Raw genomic sequence first — 12,657 nt, 5'->3', positions numbered from 1 at the left:
GGGCGGAAGCGCAAGCACTACAAACTAATGATGCAAGAGTTGTGGTTAGATTTTTAAGAAAATTATTCTCAAGATTTGGAGTACCTAAAACATTAATTAGTGATAGGGGAACCCACTTTGCTAATGATCAACTAGCAAAAGTGTTGCAAAAATACGGGGTACGCCATAGATTTTCAACACCTTACCATCTACAATCAAATGGGCAGACAAAAATTACAAATAGGGCACTAAAAAGAATATTGGAGAAATCGGTGGGGCACAATAGAAAAGATTGAGCGGACAAATTGGATGATGCACTTTGGGCATTTAAAACCGCATTCACAACACCCACTGGACCCACACCTTATAGACTAGTGTATGGTAAAAATTTCCATTTACCCGTGGAGCTTGAACACAAAGCCTATTGGGCCTTGAAAACATGCAATTTTGAGCCACATGAGTTGGGTGCAAATCGAATTTTGCAAATGAATGCCTTGGAAGAATTGAGGAATGAGTCTTATACTAACTCGTTAATTTATAAGGATAAGACCAAAAGATGGCATGATGCAAGGTTGAAGGGTAATAAAGAGTCTGAGGAAGGACAAAAAGTGCTATTATACAATTCAAGGCTTAAGCTCTTTCCAGGAAAATTATGCACTCGTTAGACCGGGACATTTTCAGTAAAGCATGTATATCCTTATGGAGTGGTTGAGTTATGGAGTAAAGATGGGTCAAGCTTTAAAATTAATGGGCATCGGGTTAAGAAATACGAAGAAGGAATGCCACAAGATGAAAGACTTGAAGAAGGTTTGGACTTGGAGGCAACCGCTGACACGTAGAGCGGGAAGGAGTCCAACTAAAGACTCCTAAAAAAAAGAAGCGCTTGACGGGATGCAACCCGTCAATAGAATTTGCTTTCTTTTACCTTTCTTTTTAGTTTTATTTTTAGTTTTTTTCTTCGTTTTTTAGGATTTGTCTATCTAAATCTTCTTAATTGTCTAAAATGATTTCTTGAGGACAAGCAAGGTCTGAGTGTGGGGTGTGGTGAATAACATGTAAAATGATGAATTTTTTCAAATAAATGACTCGGCGATTCCACTCGTGACTCGGCGAGTCCTTACGAACCAGAAAGTTGTAATTGCGACCTGACTCGGCGAGTCCGTTTACTGACTCGACGAGTCGATTTAATTTACTGAAAAAAAATATAATTTTAAAATTCTGTAAAATTAGGGTTTTTACCCTAATTGGAAAACACTTTCATTTTACACAGCCGACACACCCACTCGACGTGCCAAATTCTCTCTAAGTAACCATCTTGATTCTCTTGATTTCTTCTACTTTCTTCCAACAAGGTAACATCTTTTACTTTCGATCTTATTAAAGCTCTAATTTTTGGCAGAATAACGGCCTTAGTATGTTGAAAAGCCGATTTTTACTTGATTTAGATTCTAGGGTTTCAAATTTTTGTTTAAGTAGAGTGTTCTAGATGAAATTTATTGTGAAATAATACTTGATATGCATCCCTAGACAAACCCCTGAAAGAATTTTTGAGTTTTGTTGGATGATTTGGTCGAAATCAGTCACGCGACTCGAAGGGTTCATATGACTCACCGAGCCTGTTCATGGACTCGACGAGTCAGTCCCTGAATACAGTCCAGATTTTTTTAACGTTTCTGTGCTTTCTGGTTTGTGTTTTTTTTCATGTGTTGCAAAATATGTTTTCCGGGCGGGGGCAAAGTTCTCAAGGTAGCCAAGGGGATTTCCCTTGGTTAAACTTCCCAAGAATTCAATCTAAATCAACAATGTCCCGATGGAAAATGAAATTGGTGGAGATTAGAAATAAAGAAATCTATGTACCTAACGCGATCAATTGGGAGTGGCTGGGACAAGTTCGATATGAGGAAGAATTGACCCCGTTTTTGGTCAAAACATTTATGCATAACGGAGTATCCATCACTTGTGATGGATGGAACCGATTATTTCGTATCCAAGAACCGGTGTTTCAAGAGTTGGGTTGGGAGTTCTTCTCAACCATCAATTTTCGTGGTGGAAATGATTACTATAATCCAGGAGCCATTGCCTTTTGCCTTGGTGGTGAGTTCCGTCAATGTAGCATGGTGGAGCTTGCTTGGAGATTGGGTATATATGACCAACAATTGGTCAACACTGAAGGTTTTGGTACTTTCTTGGAACATGCTCACAAAACATTTCCGGAGGGCGTTGTAGGTTCCACATGGTGGAACACTATTGCAAACAAAGTCTATATCCCCAAGTCCGCTCAAGAAGGAATCATTAGATCACCTACCCATCGTTTGATTCACCGCCTCATTGCTAGTACGATCAATATGCGGAAGGATGACGACAAGGTTCCTATGCTTTTTAGGAGGGCAAGAATAATTGAAGATTTTAGGGGAGGGACCTTTGCTATTCCTCATGATGATGCGGTTATAGGACCCGAGGAGCTGGGAAAGAGAGTTAGACATAGACAAGAACAAGCGCATGATGACCCACCGGTAGTTCCGGTTGATGATGAAGTACCAATCGATTGATACAATGTGGAGATGTGAAAATTCCAAGATGATTTGCAAGGGGGTGAATTATGGCAACCAGTCATATGTCCAATTGTTTGAACACTTTCACATTCAACACATAGATGAGGGAAATTATCCGCATGTACGCACGTGGGAGGAAAGACTCAATGCCCGTAGTAGTGGAGCAGGAGGAAGTGGAAGAGGAGATGATAATGATGATGAGGAAGATTAGGACTAGTTTATCCTTTTTATTTTTATTTTGGTTGTGTTGGAACAATTTTTTTTTATTTTGTTTGGTGTTTTTGTTTGGTTAATTTTGGACAACTAGTTTTTAGGATTATCATTAGGATGTTTTCCTTTTTATTACTTGTGTGTTGTTCTTTTCAGAATTTGAATGGGGGTTTGCATGCAAGGGTCTAGACAGTGATAGAATAGTGGAAGAATCAGGTCAAGGTGAGAGAGAATGAAGTGTTGAGTCCGAATATCGAGTCTGGTTATGAAGAGGGTTAAAGAGTGACTAAAAACTTAAGAAAAATAAATGTCATTTCGAAGTTACTTTAGCACACCAAAATCGGATGAAAAGCAGAATTCAATTTTTCCGCACATCGATGGACTCGCCGAGTGCATGTAAGAACTCGACAAGTCGCAGTGTAATTTCATGATTTCTGCCATTTTCGCGCTACAACTCAGCGAGTCACCATAATAACTCGACGGGTTGCTCCTTATTTCACCTCTCAAGCTCATGATTTGATGATATTTCACACGACAATTGATTGCATTTTTGAAGATTAATTTCTGAAGTTTTCCGAGAGTTTTTCATGCATTTTTAGAGCTGTCAACCACACGAGATTTGACGCCCGAGGCATGGATGAGATGTTCCCATGTATAAAGTCAATTGAAGATGGAGATTTGAATGAAGACGATCAACCTCGCCACTACTATCCCAGGGGAGTTTGTTCCAATTCCCTCTTTACTTTATTTTCTTTATCATGCATAATATGCAATGGGGACATTGCATAAATTAAGTGTGGGGTAGGGGGTTGGTTACATTAGTTGAAATTTTAGTTAAATTTCGAAAATGTTGAAAATTTTAGTAAATTTTTAAAAATTTTGCATTAAAATTTCTAGGGCTAATTTAGAAAATTATGGTAAAAGCAATTAGGATTCCATGCTAGTATTGTGTTTGATGATTTTATGAGGACCCAAATGTTTAGTTGAGCCTATATACATTCTAGTGCATTAGTGGCCCCCTTTATTCTAGTGAAATCATGGGATAAAAACACAACCTTGCTTAGTTTGAGGGATGCAATATGTTTAGCATCATGTACCAGAAATGTATCCAGGAAAATTTTATCTTTAATCAATAAGGGTTGAAGTTGAGCGCCCCTGCTTAAGCATGTAGGATTTGAAAAAAAAAGAGAGAGAATTACAAGAAAAGTTGTAAGAATTTTGGAGCTTTCAAAGTAAAGATCAAAAGATTGAAATTCCGAAAAATCAAAAATTTTGAAGATACCAAGAATCATAAAGGTGGTGAATTCAAAGAAATCAAGATAATTTATCAAAGAAGTGAAGAATTTCAAATAGGCTCTATAGTGGTATCGAAAAGTTGTAATTTTCTAGATTATGTATGCTTGGGTTGCTTGACCAAAAATACCTTGAGGTTAGGAAGTTTTCTGCGGATGGATTCGGAGGGATGCATAAAATGAGCATTGTTCAAAAGAAGTGGGCGAATGTTTATGAGGATTGTGAGTATTTAGAATTGAGGGGGTCCTTAGGAAAATTTTAGACACAAATGCATGCGTTGCGGTCTTGGCATAATGGATGGGTTTGATTGGGATTGTCTTATGTGATGCTAATATGTTAAAATTCAGTTTTGCTTGGGGGCAAGCAAAAGTAAAGTGTGGGGTGTTTTGATATGTGCATATTTAGTCATATATTTTTTATAGAATATTAATACTTTTTGACTATTTTATTGCAAATATGGAACAAAAGTTGCTTAATTACGTTTAAATTGTATTTTCAGCCTAGAAGAAGTGCTCGGAAGCAAAAGGAAGCGGAAATAACAATCGGGAGCTCGGGAAGTAAATAAAGAGGAAAAAGTCAAAAATCTTGAAGGACTCGGCGAGTCAATACCCCGACTCGACGAGTCGAATCGAACATTCGCGAAGCAATAGAAGTCCTTGCCGTACACGCTGTTTTAATGAAGGACTCATCGAGTCGATCCCTGGACTGTGCGAGTCTACCCTATTTCCAGAAGTCTATATATATGACATTCCTGCCTGAAACAAAAGACTTCTCTGGAACCCTTGGAGGACAAGTTGCGATTAAGAACACGATGGAAGCTCTGGAAAGTGAAGAATTGACCCTACATTCGATTTTGAGGAGGATTAAGGCAAATTCTAGTTACTCTTATTTAACCTTTTGACTGAATCATGTTTAAACCAATGGATTTCATTTTTGAGTTTGTTTTTGCTGTAATTATGAACTAAAACCCTTGTCTTCTGTTTAGGGTAGATGATTTTGTGAATATGGATTGATTTTGTGGTTAGGATTAATTTAATTTGGAGATATAGTTTTGTTAAGCTTGATAAAGAACCTTATATGTTAATTCCAACTATTTTCAGTTAAGTAACCAACATATTAAGTTGTATGAACATCTCTTAATTGATAATTTTGTGACATCCCCTAATTTCTCGGCCAGAAAAAACCGATTTAATTTATGCTTTTTAAAATAAAATCAGAGAAGTCTTTTTAAAAGATGTTGCGGAATTTGTCCCCAATACAAAATATGATAAAAGTTTGTCAAAACCTTTCTTTAAGAAATATATAATTTCATTTCATATCAAAACCTCGGGATGTCATGTTCTGATACAGATCAAAAGCATAAACAAGACATTATAAGCCTTTCAACAGTTATTTACAACTACTGGCCTATAATCCAAAAATCTCTTATCGTCCTCCGACTATGCTCGGGGTCCACTACCTGTAACAAAAAAAGTTGAGTGGGTCAGGCTTGGGAGCCTGGTGAGCATATAGGGTTTTCAACCCAAAGTAATAATAAACTTATTAAGTCATCAATCAACAATAACCCTGATTACCCATTTCCCGTTATCCTCACTTTACGTCCCTAAACACTTATCACAAGGGACCTAGCCAAAAGAATATCATTGGGATGGACACTACTGCTAAGGGGTTTCCTTAGCCATACATGTCCTAAACGCAACCATGAGGGGGATGGAGTACATCGAATGAACGCCCAAGTTCATTAACACCTACAGGTTGCGGGCCTGCTAGCGTTCCACTGGACTGTCTAGAAAGTCCGTGGTCGTCGTCGAAACTCCGCTAGATGACTGGATCACAAATCACATCGAGGCCTCTCATCAGTTTATCTCATCACACATCAACTATCTACCCATGTTTTACCCAACATATTTGTAGATAAAAATACATATACAGTTGAAAACTTGTATAAAACATCAATTCAATAGTCACCTCAATTAAACAATTAATATAATTACACATAGCACGTATTTCATATAAAATACTTCATATCTAGGTGTAAGATGAAGGTGACTATACACTCACATGATTTGATGATAATCGAGCAGCAATTCGTTTCCTAAAACGTTCGTTTCTAATAAAACCGGGAGTTTTATTCAGAAACCGGGCTCTGCGAGGGTCGGGCTTCGAAACCGAAAAGATAAATTTTCCGGGCTTCTCGGGCTCTTCGTGGCGTATTCCGGGGGTTATAATCGATACTGGGGCTTTGGGGGATGTTAAGATGAAGAAAATATGAAGAAAGGGGCTAAAGGTGGCAAAATTTCAAAAGTAACCAAGAAGGCTTGCAAGCCCTCTATTTATAGGAGTCCGAAGTCAGCTTAGAAGGGAGGAGTTAGCAGGCAAGGACACGTGGCAGCAGGTCGAAGGCGCACAACACATGGCTCGCACGTGCGAGGGTCTCGGTGGCAGCCTCTGATTGGACCGAGGTCTAGTCCGAGGCTTCGGACGTGGCACCCCCCTGCGAGACTCGGACACGTGATAAGGGACACGCGTCGGACTCCTAGTGGACCACTTCAGATTTGCTCTCCGGTTCGGATGACTCACGCGATCGGATGACTCAGCATAATTTCGGAAATGTGTTGGATGCGAGGCGAGGACACGTGGCCGAAGTCCACGTATGCGAGATTTCTAGGTTTTGGGGATTTTTCTCGATTTTCGCGCCAAAACTTCTAAAATCCATAACTTTCGCATACGAGCTCCGTTTTTGACGTTCTTTATATGCACGCGTAGGTAAAATTACGCTGTACAACTTTCATTTAGACTTCGTCGGCTAATTTTGACTTTAATTTTTATATTATTATTTTTAAAAGACTGGGACAGAAAATTCGTTAAAAATTCATAACTTCTTCATCCGACGTCCGTTTTCGTCTGTCTTTTTACCGTTGTGCTAACATTGACGAGACCTTCGATTCTCGTTTAGGTCGTGTCGGCTAAAAATCACTCGATCTAAAATTCGAGTTTTTAGTTGTCTACTGCTAAGCTGAAACTTCGAAAAATCATAACTTCCTCATACGAAGTCAGATTTGGGCGTTCTTTTTTTGCCTACTCTCGGTTTAACGAAGACTGCGAGTTTCGTTTAGGTCACTAAGGGTAAAAAGTAGTTTATCAAAATCTCACTTTTTACGACATTCGGCCCCGTGCCGGTTTTGTCGCGAAACTTCGACAGGTCATAACATCTTCGTTATAACTCGGATTTTGGTATTCTTTATATATCCGTAATCCTTGTCACGTCCACTACAAGTTTCTTAATAGAAATCTGCTTTATCTAATATTTAGTTTTGACGCTCATTTTTATTCTTAATTAATTAAACCGTAATAATTAAGCATAAAACACATAATTCACATAATATTCACATAATTCCTTTTCATATCTTCAAAATGACTTACAAAGGTTAACCTAGACTATCACATCAATATTAATGCCTAGGCTAGAAACACGGGTATTACAATTCTCTCCCCCTTAGGATGATTCCGTCCCTGGAATCACACATCAACAAACAAATGCGGGTAGCGACTTATCATGTCACTCTCCGTTTCCCAGGTGAGATTTGGCCCATTCGTATGTTTCCAACGCACCATCACTAAATCGACCATCTTGCGTCTCAGCTTCTTAGTCTTACGGTCAATCATTGCCTCAGGTTCTTCAATCAACCTCTTGTTTTCATCCAACCTTAATTCAGAAATGGGAATTATGTCAGGCACATCTCCAGTGAACTTTCTCAAATAACACACATGAAAGGTGTTATGAATACCCTCCAGTTCTTCCGGTAATTCTAGCTTGTAAGCTTGATTCCCGATCCTCTGAAGAACTTTAAATGGTCCAATAAACCTTGGACTCAACTTTCCCCTTTTACCAAATCTTATAAGTCCCTTCCACGGCGAGACTTTAAGTAAAACTGAATCTCCAACTTCGAAGGATATCGGTTGTCTTTTCTTGTCAGCATAACTCTTTTGTCGATCTTGAGCAGCTAACATCCTTTCCCTTATCACTTTCAACTTTTCAGCAGTCTGATGGACTATTTCAGGTCCCATAAACTGCTTTTCCCCAGCTTCTGGCCAACATGAAGGCGTTCGACACTTTTCCCCATACAAAGCGTGATAAGGTGCCATCTTGATGCTTGAGTGGAAACTATTATTATAGGAAAATTCTACTAGAGGTAAGTGTTCATCCCAGTTACCTTGGAATTCTAGGGTACATGCTCTCAACATACCCTCCAATGTTTAAATCGTTCGTTCGCTTTGACCATCAGTTTGCGGATGGTAAGCTGTACTCAAACACAACTTAGTACCCAATTCCTTTTGTAGACTTCTCCAAAACCGTGAGGTAAAACGGCTGTCACGATCGGATACAATCGTTAACGGAACACCGTGAAGCCTCACAATTTCCTTCACATAAGAATTCGCAAGTTTATCCATAGACCATTTCTCGTTAGCGACTATGAAATGTGTACTCTTAGTGAAGCGATCAATGACCAACCAAATCATGTCGTGACCGTTCCTTGTTTTGGGTAGTTTAGTCACAAAATCCATGGTAATGTCCTCCCATTTACCCATGGGTACAGGTAAAAGTTCTAAACTCCCATACGGTTTCTGATGTTGTGCCTTAACCCTAGCACAAGTTACTGTTGGATATAGTGTCTAAGTCCATAACTTTATTTGGTATGTACTTGACCCGACCCGGCATGGTCCATTTGGGTTGCATGGCATTGCAATACTTGGATAGACAAAATGAGAGAAAGTACACTTGTGATTATTAATATATTATAAGTTCTAATATATTAATAATAGTATTATTTAATTAGTATTGATCAAGTATTAATCTAGTATTAATTTGGTGATCAAAGTGAGACTAATTAAATATATAGGGTTGATTATGACAATCATCAATTCTTTTATGGTGGATTAATGATCCATGGTTTATGGGTTTGGTTATAACCATATGGAGCTCCATGGATAGTCCATGGGAGTTACAAACCCTTGGGTCATGAGGAATGAAGAGTCATGACAATTAGGGTTTACATTTGTAACTCCTAATTATGACACACTATAAAAGAAACCCTATAGCATGCAAAATGGGCACTAGAGTGTTTCTAGAGAGGGCATAACCGATTTTCAAGTGTAAGAATTATTCTCTCAAGTTATTCCAAGTTTTGTGGTGTTGTGTGAAGCATTTGAGGCACAACATTTGGGGTGCTAGGCTCACAAAGTCTTGAAGGAATCCAACCAACAACAAGGTATGTATTTCTACTAGTATTATGTTTTATGTAATCCCCATGCCATACTAGTTAGGAAATAACCTTGAAAACGAAATTTGCATGTATATAGAGAAAACATAGATTCAAGGTTATTAGGGTTGCATGTACACTTAGGAAGTGTTAGAATGCTCAAAACCCATCAGTGGTATCAGAGCCTAGGATTGTTTTCTGTATACTTGATGCAAAACTGCTTAAAAATAGAAAATTCTGCACTCTGACGATTGGACTCGCCGAGTTCATGGGGAGGACTCGCCGAGTCCATGAACAAATTCGTCCTACTCGTCGAGTAGGATCATGCACTCGACGAGTAGGAGTGTGCTGGGCAGTTTTTTTTTTCGAGTTTTGTTGCTGGAAATGGATTAAAATCATTATCCCAATCTGTTTTGGACTTGTAAAATCTGTTTTTCAAAAGGATAATGATTATGTTAACCCATTTTACATGACTTTTATCAATTTTCAAGTATTGTATATGTTTATATGATTTCTTGAAATTGCTTGACATGAATTTGTGTTCTTATGAGTTTTAGAAGATCATAGGAATTATGTGTAACCTCCATGTGTGTTTAATTCATGATCTTAATGGCAATGATGGTGTCCATAACTTGTCCTCAAGTTATGGATCACCAAAAGTCACTTCTTTAAATTGTGATTAAAGAACTAAAGAGGTTTCATAAAATGAAGAGTCTTCGTTTTATGAACCATTAAAAACTCATAAGTTACAAATTGAAGAGACTTTGAATAGTTTCAAATCTTGCCCTCAAGTTTTGGAATTTGAAAAGTCTTACACTTTAATACTTTAATTCCAAATTGAACCTTAGATTTTTAAAAAGTTTAAAAATCAACACTTATACTATTATTATAATTTTATTATATAGATATGTATAAGAATATGTCATTCTTACCGTTAGTAGGCCTCATTCACGAAGCCGGTCTATAAGGGGGGTATAAGGTTGTTGCCTATAAAATGGTGACTTAATGGGTGTCCACTCTCACCCACCGCTTCCTTGATCGGTGGAGGGTCGTTAGCCGAACGGGTAGGATACGACTTTAAATACTCATTAAAAGCATAATGAATTATAAAGTAACTATACATTATAAATTCCCAATCTTAGTTACTTTAGGAAAATGTGAAATTGGTGCTAGCCCATAAAATTACACTTTGTGCCTTACCAAGTCGTTAGTGGAGCGTGTGTGGTTAACCGGCACACTAACATGGACTAGTAAGTGTGGCAAAGGGTAACTTGACTTTATTATAGATCGGTGGAGCGTGTATGGTTAACCGGCACATCGATTAGGTAATATTGTTGAGGGTACCAAGTCAATTTGTATGGTTATTCACACCTTGTTTGTGATCCTCGGCATCCCAGTCACAAACTTGAGAGGGCACAATCGAGATTCAAACATGCCATTGAAAGTTCAATGTATCTCAAAAGATCTAGGAGTTTCAAATCCAATTAAAAACTTAATTGTATTTCGTTTTTATGGTGGAAATTGGTAAATCGTCATTTGCATACCTTCAACTATTTTATAATTTGGATTACGGCATCCCTCTTCCAGTTATAAATAGGTTGTTGGGTCCTAGCCTTAATATTTCATATTGGGTGTTATATTAAGGACTTTAAATCAACTAACTTGAATTTCTCCCATTATAGATGTCTAGTTTAGACAGCTATGGTCTTCCCAAATCTTTAGGAACAAGCTTCCTAATGAAGATGATATCCCAAATGGCAACCAAGGTGAAAGATCAATCCCTTTGTTGTGCATTAGTGGGACTGGAAATCATACTTCACTTCCTCCACCTCCTCCAATAAATCTCCTTATCCCACAAGTTTCAAGACCTGATAAGTTCTAAGTCACTAAATCCCTATTGGCAAACAAAGTCTATATGTGCTTAGGTCTTGGAGATTAAGTCCCATATTGACAAGCCGGGAGAGCCGGGTGTCGAAGTATCGAGGTAGCTGGCTGTTGACTTGGTTCTTCAGTCACTCCCTGATGACAGATCACGACATGACCCTTAATGATCTTACCTATTTGCTTGATGATGCTGAATCAGCAATGATTTGGAGCATTGGTAAAGCAAAATTTAATTGGAAGATCAACTTCCCAAACTTCCATGGACATTGACAATGGTAACATTGGAGGTCCAGAAAAACTTTTTCTTCCCAATTGAAAGGGATTGGCCATAGTCAACTCGGTTGACCAAATGGTAAAGAGAAAGGCTAAGTCTGTGTACCGTTTCCAAAGAGTCCATATGTTTCTGTTGCCAAAGGAAGGGCATTGGTTGCGAAGCTGCCAAATTTACCTAAAAGTCCATAAGGATAGTAAAGTCAAATGTTTGACTCTGCTTTAGGTAAAGTCCATTATCTAACTTTATTAAGTTTCTATTATGAGATTCTTATTGCATGATGTGACTGGGTCACATATTGATGTTTTAAGAATCAAAGAAGAGTGAAGAAACTTAAAGGAAGTATATGCTGATTCTGATCGTGAAGATGGATTTCGATCGCATGGTTCGGTGATCAGAATTTTGAGTTGTTACTTAAAAGTTATGATATATTTCTTAGGAATAGATAACAATAAGTTTTCCATATGGATTGTAAGGATAAGTTTTCCGCAAAGTTTTAAAAATAAAAGAAAATGGTTTTGATTTTATTTTAAGTATCCTTACAATGGCATTTGTGAAAAAGGTTGTTGCTTATATGTTTCCATTGATAAGCAATATGGGTAAATGGATTTGATTCTTTCATTAGTGGTAGTGTCATAATTTACCAAATAAGGAAAGATTCTCATCACCCAAGTTTCAATTGGATAGAAACTTGGAATCATGCAAGTTGTATTGTGTGATGAATGAGAATTTTCATCTTTGGTAAATTAAGACTAATTCCTTGTTCACATTCGCATGTGAGTCAAGCGAAGGACTAAAGGATCGGGTACATTAAGTTGTGCACCTGTCAGGTCCACCACAAAGGTAGATAAGATTATTCGTTATGATTTACTAAAGTTTAGTAAATATGGTTATGCTTACGAGTTTAAGTGTAATTCTGAAACATTGGAAAAGTTTCAATGTATGGCAGAATGAATAAGAAGAATCAAATAAGGCAGAAAGATAAAAGTTTCTCCAATCTGAAAGAGATGGGAGAGTACTTGTGTATTTTGTTTTATGATTATCTTAGTGATTATGGAACCATATCACAATTGATCCTCTAAGGACACCTTAGTGTGTTTGTTGCCTGAGGAGAGGAATCGTGAATTGTTGAAATGGTTAAATCAAAAGATAATTCATACTTCGTTCCAAAAACAAATCCTGGAGTAATACTCCAAGATTGTAACTT

The sequence above is a fragment of the Lactuca virosa genome, chromosome 4 (assembly GCF_052849685.1).
Source record: "Lactuca virosa cultivar CGN04683 chromosome 4, Lactuca_virosa_CGN04683_v6, whole genome shotgun sequence".
Taxonomy (NCBI): Eukaryota; Viridiplantae; Streptophyta; class Magnoliopsida; order Asterales; family Asteraceae; genus Lactuca; species Lactuca virosa.
The sequence above is the reverse complement of the archived record's forward strand: the minus strand, read 5'-3'. Positions refer to the sequence as shown.